The 14,883-nt window shown below is 44.2% G+C and overlaps 1 protein-coding gene across 1 annotated transcript in view; it reads left to right on the forward strand.

The window, feature by feature from the left end:
• The window catches only part of pkd1a (polycystic kidney disease 1a), a 117,231-nt gene that overhangs the window by 2,543 nt on the left and 99,805 nt on the right, over positions 1-14,883 (forward strand).

Below are 14,883 nucleotides of genomic sequence, written 5' to 3' on the forward strand. Positions count from 1 at the left end.
AAAACACACACGTTCAAACACACTTTCACTTGCAGTTTCTCAACAGACTTTTCTCCATTTCCAAAGCGCGCGCCGCACGTGCACACACACACACACACACACAGATTCACACACACCGTTTCACACACACACACACACACACACACACACACACACACACACACACACACACACACACACACACACACACACACATACAGTTTCTCAAACACACACATACACACAATTTCTCACACACACACGCACACGCACACACACACACAGTTTCTCACACACACACACAGTTTCAGACATAGTTTCTCACACACACAGTTTCACACACACAAACACACATACACACACACACACACACACGCACATACACTAACAGACTGCATTTAATGTGCTGAGAATGGAAAGCTTGAATTTCCTGACCATATGTAAGGGCGGATTTGTTGTGTTGCTATAGCAATAGCAACCACTGACATCAGTCACAAAGACACAGACATTCCCGACAATCGCAAATAAGACAGAGAGCGAAAGTAAGAGAGAGAGAGAGAGAGAGAGAGAGAGAGAGAGAGAGAGAGAGAGAGAGAGAGAGAGAGAGAGAGAGAGAGATGAGAGAGAGACGAGAGAGAGAGAGAGAGAGAGAGAGAGAGAGAGAGTAGTTGAAGGGGGAAGATTGACAGAGAGAGAAGGGAAGAGAGGAAGATGTCCTCTCACTCTGTTTGGTGCTGGGCTGTATGTCAGTGTGCTCAGTAATCTCAATAGTTTCTAACTCTTGGTTGGATTTCTGGATTTCCTAGTTCATGATTAACCCACTGAATTGGGAGTGGAGGTAATGTTTCTGCAAGGAGTCCAGTGTGTGTGTGTGTGTGTGTGTGTGTGTGTGTGGTGTGTGTGTGTGTGTGTGTGTGCGTGCATTTCATGGTGTGTAAAGAACCAGGTAAAAAACAGCAGGCAGACTTTAATGTGGATGTGTTTCACCCTTTCTCTCTGTCTGTCGCTTTCTCTCTCTCGCTGTCGCTCTCTCTGTCTCTGTCTCTTCTCTCTCTCTCTCTCACACACACACACACACACACACACACACACACACACACACACACACACACACACACACACACACCACACACATACTCTCTCTCTCGGTAGCTAACCTAATTAGTTCATCTTTCTAATTGCGATAGCCCAAAGAGAAAACAGGTGCCAATGCTGATGTGCAGCACAGTTACCATGGGGACGTAAGGGCATGTGAATTCCAAAGTCAGGAGAAGAATTGCATTACAAGCAGCGGGTGCCCACTAAAAACGCTACGTGCGATTGTGTATGTCCCCCTTCACACACGCAGAGCATGCAGAAGCAGAGTGAACAGGGGTTTGGTAGAGGGAGATGGTCGCTTTTGGTCATCGATTGCAGATAGCATTTTTTTTCTGACAAATTCAAAAAAAAAAGGAGAAATAGTTGAAAATTGCTGAAATGGGACTCCAAAGATATATAGGAGTCCCATTTCCCATGTATGGGAAACACCGAGACTCTCTTTTTTCACAACACACACTCACACACAGACATAGTCTGACTTTCTTACATTCCACCCAGAGGTACAAACATAGAGACACTCACTTACTTTCTCTAGGTCTCTCCCAAAGTGCGCCGCGCACGCACACCGCACACGCACGCACACACACACACACACACACACGCACGCACACACACACACACACACACACACACACACACACACACACACAAGGGTTCCACATGCGACCAAAAATCTGTCAAGTGCGACTAAGCCTTTTGGTTGCATCGGTATGTCTGAAATTTAGCAGGTTTTTGTCTATAGCGCTATTTTTTTCCCCCCGCCTGCAGTCTGAGAAGACATCCCTACTGCATCCTACTCTGCCTCTGATTGGCCCTGACCCTGATATTCTAACCCTAACCATCTCACTCCTCATGCCTAAACCTAACCAATCTAACCAACGAAGGAAACAAGTACTAGCCAATCAGAGGCAGAGTAGGACGGGTCTTCGCGGAATGCAGGTGGGAAAGATATAAGGCGTGTGAGCCCGTGCCCTGTACTGTAGGGATGGGCGATACCACTGATTTTCTTTTCCATTCAATACCAAGCAATAAGGTAGTATCCCAACACCGACACCAGTTCCATACTTTAAAAAAAGTCTTGCATACACAAAAGCAGGAAATATTTGTGATTTCTAAATAAAGCTGGCCATGTCAACAAATGTGCTTTTTCTGGCTGTCAATCAGCAAATAAATCTTTGCATGGTCCTCTAAAGGGGTGATCACCCACTGTAACGCTGACTGTGTAATCCAGATGCATTTTGCGCAGCAATGTAGAGCACTGAGAGTTGAATGGGCAGTGTTCCCAAAATGAGAAAGTTGTCTCAGTTTTTATCTGTCACTGTGGCCAGATACTCTGCGACAGTGTACTGTCTGTTTAGGGACAGAGATCTTTGCATTTCACTCTGTAATTTTGTTTGTGTGCTCCAATAGCGGATGTAATTACCCTCCGCCAGGTGGTAGTCTAGAGGGGATTATAAATTTTGTCGCATGTTTGTGTGTGTGTGTGTGTCCGCAGCTAATCTCTCATACTACTAGACCTATCAGCCTCATATTTTTATGTGCACAGTTATGACTTCAAGAACCTCTCATGGTTACAGTGATTCAAAACCTTGAAAAACATTTGTTCTTACTAATGCCACTCCCTCTCTTCATTCACTCTAGCTTGCTTGACCACTGCTGTTCTCTCTCGCTCTCTCGCTCTCACTCTCTCTGTCTTTACCTGACTATGGTTTTCCAGAGCATTGGCGAAGGCAGAGCTACTAGACAGTGATCAAAATGGTCACCTAGCGAACCTTTTCTTTTTGGAAAGTGAAAGCATAATCAATTATATGACTAATCTACATTCCCAATTGAACAGCTTGAATGTAATATTAAAAATCTCGATCTTTGAACTATATTAACACATCCACTTTCGATTTCAACATTTTATTAAAATGGCTGCTGGGATAGGCTCCAGCATCCCCGTGACCCTGAGAGCAGGTTAAGTGGTTCCGATAATGGATGGATGGATGGACTATGGCGAAGTTAATTGCTCTGTCCTAGAAAAAAATAGGAGGTCTTCAGTGCAGAGAAATAGTCTAAATTTGATTTTTGATTTATTGCCTGCATTTATTCATCTTCAGCTGCTTCTCTGGGGTCAGGTTGCGGTGACAGCAAGCTAAGTAGGGCACTCCAGATGTCCCTCTCCCCAGAAATGCCCTCCAGCTTCCTCCTGAGGGATCCCAAGGTGTTCACAGGCCAGATCGGACATGTAGTCCCTCCAGCGAGTTCTGGGTCTACTCCGGGGTCTCCTCCCAGTTGGCCATGCCCAGTAACCCTCCAAAGGAAGGTGCCCAGGAGACATCCTAATCAGATGCCCTAACCACCTCAACTGGCTCCTTTTGATGCGAAGGAGCAGCGGCTCTATTCCAAGCTCCCTCCGGAGGTCAGAGCTCCTCACCTTATCTCTAAGGCTGAAATTGGAAAGGGAAGCAGGGCTTGACTCAGGCTGTGTTTCAGCCGGTTAGGGAGAACTGTTGGACCCGGACTGGGATGTTGTCGAGCGGTGGAAAGAACACTTTGAGGAGCTCCTGAACCCAGCTAACATGTCCTCAGTGGAGGAGGTTGAGTCTGAAGACTCAGGGGAAACCCCACCCATATCCCTGGCAGAGGGTATTTGAGGTAGTTAAGAAGCTCCTCAGTGGCAAGGCGCCAGGTGTGGATGAGAGTCGCCCTGAGATGCTGAAGTCTTTGGACATTGTTGGGCTGTCTTGGCTGACACACCTCTTCAATGTCACATGGAGGTCAGGGACAGTACCTGTGGAGTGGCAGACTGGGGTGGTGGTTCCCATATTTAAAAAGGGGGCCGGAGGGTGTTCTCCAATTATCGGGGCATTACATTGCTCAACCTCCCTGGGAAAGTCTACTCTAGGGTGCTGGAAAGGAGGCTCGAATCGATTGTTAAACTTCAAATCCAGGAGGAACAATGCGGATTCCGTCCTGGCCGTGGAACAACGGACCAACTCTTTACCCTTGCCGAAGTCCTGAGGGGGGGCATGGCAGTTTGACCAGCCCAGTCTACATATGTTTGTGGACTTGGAGAAGGCTTACGACCGTGTACCACGGGGCACTCTGTGGGGGGTACTGTGGGAGTATGGGGGTACCAGGGCAGTTGCTACAAGCCAGAGAGCTGTGTCCGAAATGTCAGCACAAAGTCAAACCCGTTTTCCGGTGGGTGTCGGACTCTGCCAAGGTTGTCCCTTGTCTCCAATTCTGTTGGTGATATCCATGGACGGGATCTCAAGGCGCAGTCAAGGTGAGGAGTGTGTCCCATTTTGGGAACCTCAGAATTGCATCTCTGCTCTTTGCAGATGATGCAGTTTTGTTGGCTTCATCAGAACACGACCTCCACCGTGCACTGGGGCAGTTTGCAGCTGAGTGTGAAGTGGCCGGGATGAGAGTCAGCACCTGCATATCTGAGACCATGGTTCTCTACTGGAAAATGGTGGATTGCTCCCTCCGGGTTGGGGATGAGTTGTTGCCTCAAGTGAAGGAGTTCAAGTATCTTGGGGTCTTGTTCACGAGTGAGGGTAGTATGGTTTGGGAGATTGACAGGCAGACTGGTGCAGCATCAGCAGTAATGCGGACATTGTACCAGACCGCTGTGATGAAGATGGAGCTGAGTCGGAAAGCAAAGCTGTCAATTTTACCAGTCAATCTTGGTTCCAACCCTCACCTATGGTCATGAGCTTTGGGTTGTGACCGAAAGGGTGCGATCGCGGATACAAGCGGGTGAAATGAGTTTCCTTCGTAGGGTGTCTGGACTCAGTCTTAGAGATATTGCCAACACACACACACACACACACACACACACACACACCACACACATATGTATATACATAAAATCCAGTTAGTCAAGTACTTGACTAACTGGATTATTTTGCTCCTTATTTGTTGAGCACTATCCCTACTGTTGAGTGTTTCTTTTAACAAATTTTATATATATATATATATAATATATATGCCCTGTGATGCCTGGGGGCCTGTCCAGGGTGTCTCCCCACCTGCCGCCCTATGACTGCTGGGATAGGCTCCAGCAGCCTCGCAACCCTGAGCGAGCAGGATAAGTGGTTTGGATAATGGATGGATGGATGGAAGTTCATATTAGACTTGGTCGCATTCATGTGAGGGTCCACCTAGGAAGCTGCCACATCCACAGACTGACAGGCGAAACATTTTATTAGGTAGATTTTTTAGCTTGAGCACCGCAAAACCTTTTTTCAATATTTCCCATTCATTTGAATCGGGCACTGCGTAAAAGTGTTGTAATGGCAGAAAAAAAAACTGGTTTTTCTTTCCGTGTACATGTATAATCCGCTGCTAATCTCGCATACTACTGGGCCTGTCAGCCTAATAATTTTTTTTTGTTTTTTGGGGAGGATTCTTTTTCGCCGTTTTTTCTTCCAGTTGTACTCGGCCAATTACCCCACACTTCCGCGCCATCCCAATCGCTGCTCCACCCCCTTTGCTGGTCCAGGGAGGGCTGCAGACTACCACATGCCTCCTCTGATGCATGTGGAGTCGCCAGCCCGCTTCTTTTCACCTGACAGTGAGGAGTTTCACCAGGGGGATGTAGCGCACGTGTCTGCAGCTTCCCACCTGCAGACACGGCTAATTGTGTGTGTAGGGACGCCCGACGAAACCGGAGGTAACATGAGGATTTGAACTGGTGATCTCCATGTTGTTAGGCAACGGAATAGACTGCTACGATGTCTGGGCATTCTAATAATTTTGTGCACAGTTTTGACCGCATGATCGAGGACCTCTTGTGGTTGCGGTGATTCAAAACCTTTGAAAAACCTGTTTTATACCGCAACTGAGTGCTAACCCCTCGGCTGGTTTTTCACCTAGGCCTGAACACCAGGGAATGGGAGATACGCCTGGTGGGATCTGCACTCTACTGAGTGCACTCCTTTAGTTTTGCTTTTGATTTGATATAATTTGGTTGATGCTTGCTTAGTTTATATATCTATGCTCTGGCCCTAAGGCTGTGGGGGTAAAGTGGGGGTTAGTATTTTTCAGGCGTTTCCCACATTTTATTGCTGGTTAGTGCTGTTTTCTAAAATGTTCAGTGTAGGGGTGTTAGAAAATATCGATGCACTTTAATATCACCATTCTGTCTTTCACAGTATTGACTTTGAAAAACATGGCATCAGTTCCTACGATAACACACAAAGAGGAATGGCAGCGACACTGCTTCATTGTGTTGTCGGAGTGCTGACTCTCCTGTCTGCACAACAAATTTACCCTTGGATACAAATAAAGAAACCTTGAACCTTGTTTACATCTCCGACTACATGGTGGCAGGTGCAGTGTTGCCAACAGGACTGTGCAGAACCACAAAACAAGAGCAAAACACTGGCTATTGCTCTTGACACACTGATATTATGCATACTCAGGTGTTTCCTTTTTTACATTTTTAAAAATGTTTGCAATATTTTCCAAATGTTGCAATACATCCTGATGTTTGAAGTATCATTATATATAACAATATATTGAAATGTGAAACGGTAGGTCATCTGTATAGAGCAGGACTTTTAATTTTCTCAAATTTTTCTTTTGTTGATAGTTTTAATGCCACACTTATTTCCAGTACACATAGACCAGCTTAAACCAATTTGTTAAATAACCCCAGGTGCCTTAATGAATCCTTGTCATAACTGGCTAGAATATGAAATAGCTTGTATAGGGTTGTTGCCTGTGTACCTGGTGGCATTGTACCAGATCTTTAGTAATTTTCTAAATTCTTTGTCTGCATTTTTTACAGTCGAAATAAAATGAAAAAAAAAAACCCTCTTGGGGTGGGTCGATATCTTGCTTTGATTTTTACAATTTAGATATTTTTGCCAATATTTCAAATATGCTATTGATATTTTTCACTGCTTCCTACCTTATTGCAATATCATGTGTATCTCAGAAAGTTTTGCAAGTTTTTGAATTGTTTGACTGCTGATTACTTTCTGAAAGCTTTTAGGTCTGTTGTCACTGACTGTCGCTCTTGTCTGTCTGTCTTTTTCTTCATACACATGCACAAATACACTCTCACTGTCACGCTCTCTGTTTCTCTCTCTCTCTCTCTCTCTCACACACACACACACACACACACACGCATGCATCCCATAGCACAGTTAGTAAATGTATTCCAACTCTGTACAAAATTCAAGAGGAACAAAGTGATGTCTGTGTTTATGTGTATCAGTGCCACTGTGGTTTGCATATTTTTCCTTTTAAATTCCCTCCTGGGCACAAAGCCTAAAAGGAGATGAAGAAAGAGCACAGCAGACAGACTTAGACAGCCGGAAGGGCTGTGAAATCAGAATCACTTAATCTGCCAACTACAATCGATCTCCTGGGATTTGTCTCGGTGATGGCGATGCAGGTGCATATCAACAGCTCACATAGGGACGTCAGTACACAAAGTGCACAGACACACATGGTACAAAATGGTCTTGTATTTAGTGCAAGGAAGCGCAAGGCTTGTGAATATCCCTGTACATTGTTTTTTTTTATCAGTGTATATTCAGGCTTGCTTTTACTAGGCTAAAGCCGTGGGTTAGAGTCTAGCTATGAGATAGTAGAACATACCACAACAAAGTGGTACTTAGTGGATGAAAGTGTAAAGAATTAAGATTTTAAGCTTTACCCTCAATAATTTCTCCCCAGTTCAAAATGAGCTCCTTATTAAACTGTCCAGATAGCGTGGCGGGTCTATTCTGTTGCCTACCAACACGGGGATTGCCGGTTCGAATCCCCTGTGTTAACTCCGGCTTGGTCAGGCGTCCGTACAGACACAATTGGCCGTGTCTGCGGGTGGGAAGCCGGATGTGGGTGTGTGTTCTGGTCGCTACACTAGTGCCGTCCTCTGGTCAGTTGGGACGCCTCGTCAGGGTGTGGAGGGGAACTGGGGGGTAATAGTGAAATCCTCCTACACGCTACATTCCCCCTGGTGAAACTCCTCACTGTCAGGTGAAAAGAGGCAGCTGGTGACTCCATATGTATCGGAGGAGACATGTGGTAGTCTGCAGCCCTCCCCGGATCAGCAGAGGCGGTTGGAGCAGCGACCGGGACGGCCTCAGAGAGTGGGGTAATTGGCCAAGTACAATCGGGGAGAAAAAAGGGAGGGGAAAAAAAGAGTTCTGACTTAGGGTATCATTGAGGACAAATTAATCAACTGAAAACCCTCTAAATCCTAAGTACATTTTTGAAATTACTGTATTTTAACATGGCTACCTATTAATGTTGTGGTTCTGTTTGATACATACAGTAATTCATGAGTGTATATGTTTGATACAGAAGAAATGATGGCAGATTAATTAAGAGTTTGACTCGTATATGAGTGGTATCTATATCTAGAGGTGAAAAAAGAAAAGTACCAAGAGAATCTCAGAAATAAACGAAACTCTCTCATAAGGGGAAAAATGTGCACAAATATGCACAAGAGCCCCTTTGTTCCCTTTACATTTTTTTCTGAAAATAATGTTCTTAACAACACGAGTTTTCTTTGTATCGTTAATTAGTGTGGGAAAAGAGGTTGATGGGCAGAGGAGAAAGCTGAATTAAAGAAGGTGTTGATGAGGACCCCGGCCCTCTTCGAGAGAAGTTAAGCCTTCCAGCTGTCATGTACTCTGTACTTGACCCATTTTGATTCAAACAATGACATAGTAATTTAGCAAATATCAGTAAACAGGTTTTTTTTGGCATCAGTTACTCATGTCAAATATTGTCCATTGGCCCTCCGATTGGCCCTGTCAGCAGGGCAAAGTGGTGAGACAATATATTGACCAGACCAGTCCTTGTCTGTACAGGTGGACCAAAGTGAGTGGCAAGTGGCAATGAGGTGTTCATTCACTGCAGCCCCATTTGGAAACAATAAGACGCCTTTGAGAAATCAAAACGCATTCTCTACGAGACCAAATGACAAGGGGGAAAAAATCCGCCAAAATAGAAGCAGGACCTTCAGGTCCATCTTAATAAGTGTACACTATAGTGTAAACCTGTGTATGTCAGCCACTCCAGCCTGAAAAACCCAAACGACCACTCCTCCTTCTTCTTCTCATTCCACTGAACTTTATTATCTCTTCACCATAAAATGGTGACGATTGGAGAGAGTAATGATTTGATTTTCTTGACTTCAATTTAACGCAGAGGCTGTTAGCGTAAAGACTTCTCCCCTTGTGAGCATGTGTGTCTGTTTTTTCCACGTGTTGCATGTGTCTGTGTTGCATGTGTGTCTTAATGTGATGTGCATGTTTGTGTCTGTGTGTTTGCATCTATGAATCTCAAATTTAAATTCTTCGTTAGTGCAGGGAGTCAGCATATACAGAAATGGAGGATTCAGAATGGGAGGTATTACGCAATGTGCCATGACTGTGAATCACACTCGGTCCTGCGTCATGCAAATGCTTATAACTCAGATTTTAAAAGGATTGTTCGGTTTCTGGGCTTTTTTTTTTTTTTTACTAAGTGTCCTACTTACATAGAGTAAGACAAACTCGTGCATACTCTTTTAAAGTCTGTGCATGCAGTTTGAAGGTATGATGAACTCTGAATTTAGCCTAGCGTAGCCCAATTGCTGGATGTCTAAAGGACTCATTAGCAGCTCTTTTCAAAAGCAGGGAAATACACAATCTCTGAAGCCGATTGTTAATACATTTTACCCATTAGCCGGGCATCATCCGTCCTCCTTCTGCTGACTAAAAAGAAAAGTTAAGTTATGTGTGTTGTTCTGTGTGGCCTTTTTGACTGCATTTATTGATAGAATGCAAGTGGGAGTGTGTGTTAGTGCGTGTGTGTGTGTGTGGGGGGGGGTTAGTGCATGCGTGTGTTTGTCAGTTTTTGCGTGTGTTAAAACTGCTGTGCACAGCTGCCCCTGACTCGCCAGTTGGAAACCAGACAACCCAGGCAACAGCAGCTGGAAAAATGGACAGAATGTTCTAAAGAGGGAGAGTTGAGGAAAAAAAGAAAGTGTGTATTTTTGACCCACCCAGGGAGATTGTGAAGGAAAGTGTAGTAAGTTTTAGACCAACCCTCTTCTTCCATACTTTCCTCCAATATTTACAACTTCCAACCCCCCACCTCCCTTTCATGCCCGCGAAAGTGCGCAGTAAATGTCCCACTAGAGACTCACAAGAAAAGGGGCCCCTCTCGTTTTGTTTTGTTTTGTTTTTTTGTTTTTTTTAGCTCTCTGGCTCGGGCACAAGGATCAGGTCCTGCCAGCCTCTTTGATGGGAGATATGCCAACCTGAAAAATTAAGAAGACAGGGTATTAGGCAAGCAACCCACAGTATGGCCCCGTATGCCACACCACTGGGTCCTCCGTTTCTACTTTATCCCCCATACCTCCTTATTTACATAGCTCCTTCTGGCCCCCTTCTACTCCTGTCCCCATTGACTCCCTTCTTTAAAGTTGGAGTAATCAGATATAACTTTTCATGTCTAAAAACCTTGAAGATGACATAATTAAGCAACAATTGTTTTTGTAAATGAATAGTACTGTGGGGTTTTTTATGTCGCTGTCCGTAAATGTTCTCATTCTTCTCAAGAACTGTGAGGGCGTGGCCTAACCCTAATTGGTATTCATGAGCTGACACTTGAGTGACATTAAAAGTGGGCGGAGTTTCGTTTTGATGATTTGACCTGATTTGCTGTATGTAAATAAAAGTGTCTGATGACATCATGTCTACCAGAAAAAAAAGTGAGGCTGAGAGGAGAAAAGAAAGAAAAACCTAGTTCAACTTACATTTATTTTTCAGTCGAAAGATAAGTGATGTTAGAAGATGTGAGCATTTCAGTTTAGTGTGTCAATTTTGGCCCGACTTTAACAAAACCCCTCAACTTCCCCTTTCTACTTCCTGTCCTTTTCTCTCTCCTCCTAAATTTGCCTCTTCCTCTCCAACTGCTGCTGCTCTGCCCGGTCTCCAAGTATAAACAAAGTGGAGCAGCCAGCGAGAGGAAGAAGGACTTGGTGGTGGAGAGAAAATTAGGGAAGTGGGTAGAGGAGGGAAAGTGGGGGAACAGGGAGGTAGGACCAACGAGGATGAAAAGAACCACAGGGTGGTTTGTGTTTAGTGGGTTAGTGGAGCGAGGGCCTTCTCTCACAGCAGATCGGACCCCTGAAACAATCAATGTGATACAGATATCGATCTGTTCTGCGTTCCATCGTTCTCTGCACTCTCAGTGTTTGCTGCCTGTTTTGATTATTTTGACCAGTTTAGAGACATGCTCTCTAGGGCTGAACGGAATGGTAATCAACGGCAAAGTCAGTATTCGATTTTTTTTTCTTTTCCGGGAGACAGTAAATGGCAGTTGGCAATACAGTGCGAGAAAAACAAACTGCGCGATGGAGCTGGCAGGACAGCAAAACAAAAAACAAAAAAAAACAGTATAGGATGATGGGTTGCTATGGTGATGTTGTATTGTTTGCAGAAAAAAAATTATTAATTCATTTATTCATTCATTATCCAAACCGCTTATCCTGCTTTCCGGGTCACGGGGATACTGGAGCCTATCCCAGCAGCCATTGGGCGGCAGGTGGGGACACACCCTGGACAGGCCGCCAGACCATCATAGGGCCCTTTAATATAAAATTTAGCTTAATGGTGAACTAAATGAGCAATTCAATTTAAAATCATACTGAAATAATTACTCTCAAAATACACCTGAGATAATCAAAATAAATTATATTGTACAAAATTGTTTTGTGTTTGTTTTATATAATTATATTTTATAATACTCATGCCCACACCACGTACGTAACATTGTGTTTTAGTTTGTGTAGTAATGAAAAACTGCCACCTAACTATTATAACTTTGGACGGCAGTGCTGTGTGACATTGTCGGCATAATTTGCCGTCTGATTTTACCGTGCTGCTCTCATCCACAATAAGGACATCCGGTGTCCACGTGAATGTAGCATGCTAGCTTTCGTCTCTTCTACGCCCAGTGCAACGTCATAGGGTGTGACTTACAGCTAGTTTGGTGAGATGCCGCCCCGTCGTAGCGAAGCTTTGAATACACCAAAATAAAAGTATTTGGGACAGCCCTAATGCTCTCACCTAGACTATATGCTCTTTTGACATCATATTTGGCCGGAGGAGAAAATGAAGAAGTCCCGTCGATGTCCTCAATACTGCTGATTGACCCAGTCTTTCTCTTATCCATTCTTACCTTTGTAAATGTCGTTCTTTGTCCTTTTGTCCATCTCCACTCCTCTGCCCACTGTCGCTCAGTCTTTCCCTGCCCCCAGCCCTCGGTAGAAATGTAGTATGATTTATGTGTTTGTGTGGCTGTCTGCGTGCGTGCGTGCGTGCGTGCGTGTGTGTGTGTGTGCGTGCGTGTGCGTGCGTGTGTGCGTGCGCGCCTTCTCTCATCCTCCAGCTCAGAATAAGTGGCACCAGACAGGCCTTATAAGGAGTGGTTAGATCATTACCACACCGTTAGTAAAATAGAACCATATGTGCAGTGTGTGTGTGTGTGTGTGTGTGTGTGTGTGTGTGTGTGTGTGTGTATAAAGCAGAACCATATGTGTCCAGAGGTAGCCGAGAAAACAGGAGCCTGTTGCTAATAGACCTGGTGAAGGTCACATTATATGGACAAAAAAAATTATTTTATGTATATATATATTTATATATAATCCAGTGATTCAAGTAAATTCTTTATGAGACAGTACAAGCCTCTTTCATGCCATAAGCAATCCTATATGTACAAATAGTATTAGTGTATGTATTTAAAATATAGAAGTATATAATTGATGATAATAATACATGATACATTTTTGGTTGTCATCTTTTCTTTCAGCTTGTCCTTGTTATTCTACTCTCCTTGTGTGGGATGTGTTTCTTATAAGATTAATGGGGGGGAAATCAAATTAGAGGTTTTGGGGTACGCATATATACACTACACAAACTCATATTGTGGGTGTGAGCAGCAGCATTACATAATTACGTTGAATTATCAGCTTAAAGCCTTAATCATCAGCCAGGGGGAGGAGCTGCCTACTGCTACCCTGCTGATGGGTTTACCAGAGCAAAAAAGCCAAGATCCATAAGAACCCAAATCTGGGCCAGAGCTGCTTTTCAAACACACAAAATCTCTCTCTCTCTCTCTCTCTCTCTCTCTCTCTCTCTCTCTCTCTCTCTCTCTCTCTCTCTCTCTCTCTCTCTCTCTCTCTCTCTCTCTCTCTCTCTCTCACACACACACACACACCATTTCCCATCTCTTTAATTCTGTGTGTATCTGTTTCACTTTTTCTGGTTCTGTCTTTTTTTCTGTCTTCCCCCCCCCCCCCCCGTTCTCCTTCTCTCTCTTTCTCTCCCACTTTCTTACACAGCTTGCCTGGAATGTACAGATGTTTCCTTTTGGGAAAGGGTGTCCTGATCCGCGCATGCGCACACCCACCCACCCACCCACCCACACACACACACACACACACACACACACATTTAAAGAGAAACAGAGGGAGAGAAAGACAGAGATAGAGAATTTCATTCCTATACACTATAAAAGGTACTGGTGTTGCTTCTGTTGCAGTGCCTTTACTGGTTTTGTTGTTGTTTTTGTTTGTTTTTTTTCTGCTTTGGTGTGCAAATTAACCACAACATAGTTTGTGTGTTTTGGAAGTAATGAAGAACCACTTTGTTCAGATTTCATCTTCTAGATAATATTTTTGTATTTTGTCTATCTATTAATGGCTCATGTGTCTCCAAGAAGTACCTCCCAACACACACACACACATTAGACAGTTTTATTTTTTGTCTACTCTCAACCTCTGCCCCAGCTCCATCCTCCCCCTGTCTGTTTAGTTCTCTCAAGCTCTCTTTCCATTCCTCCCTCTCACGTGCAGCTTAGCCTTTGGAGTGAAGCCCCACATAGGAAATTAAAATCACCTAGCCAAGCTCTGTCCCTCTCAGATCTCTGGTCATAGCTATCCTCCTCTCAGCCTGTATTTTTTCTGCTGCCAATGTTTGTCTCAACATCTCACATTTTTGTGTCGTAAGCGTAAGCACAAGGCCTGTTACGATAATTATGATATCAGTTTATCCTATAAATGGACACGACCTCAATCATTTTTGCTGACCTCGATATTGCCAGTTGTGTTACATGCACATTTGTTTACTTAGGAATGTCCCCATCGTTTTAGCTAACGTGATGCCAGAACAAGCGGGGTTTTCCCTACCATGATAAGATTTGGGCGCAGCGCCTAAGCGTTTTTTCACAGCGCCTAAGCCGAATGAACAGAAGGGGGAAAAAAAACAACAAAAAACACTATGCTGAGTCATGTTTAGCTGTCATTTCTTGTCACACTGCTTCTGTCCTCTCCTCTGTTCTGTGTGTCAGAGTTTCACAGGGGCGAGGTTCATGCAGCTCCTCCACACACACACACACACATAGTCGCAAATCTGTACTTGTGGGGCCCCCTCATTGACTACATTCATTTCCTAGCCCTTAAACCTAACCTTAACCCCGCAAACTACATGCCTAACTCTAACCCTTACCCTAACCTTAACCTAACCCTAATTCTAACCTTAACCCTAAAACCAAGTCCTAACCCTAAGATAGACCCTTTTCCTTGTGGGGCCCCATAAAATGGCCCCACAAGGTAGGTGGTTTCTGGTTTTTCCCCATTAGGATAGAAAAACATGATACACACACACACACACACACACACACACACACACACACACACACACACACACACAGCAAGAGTGAGCAGGTGAAGTGAAGATAATGTGTTACTCACTCAAGGTTAATAGGTGTTTTTCCCGACAACTGCATAATTCCAAGCAGAAG

The sequence above is a fragment of the Lampris incognitus genome, chromosome 5 (assembly GCF_029633865.1).
Source record: "Lampris incognitus isolate fLamInc1 chromosome 5, fLamInc1.hap2, whole genome shotgun sequence".
In the NCBI taxonomy this organism is placed as follows: Eukaryota; Metazoa; Chordata; class Actinopteri; order Lampriformes; family Lampridae; genus Lampris; species Lampris incognitus.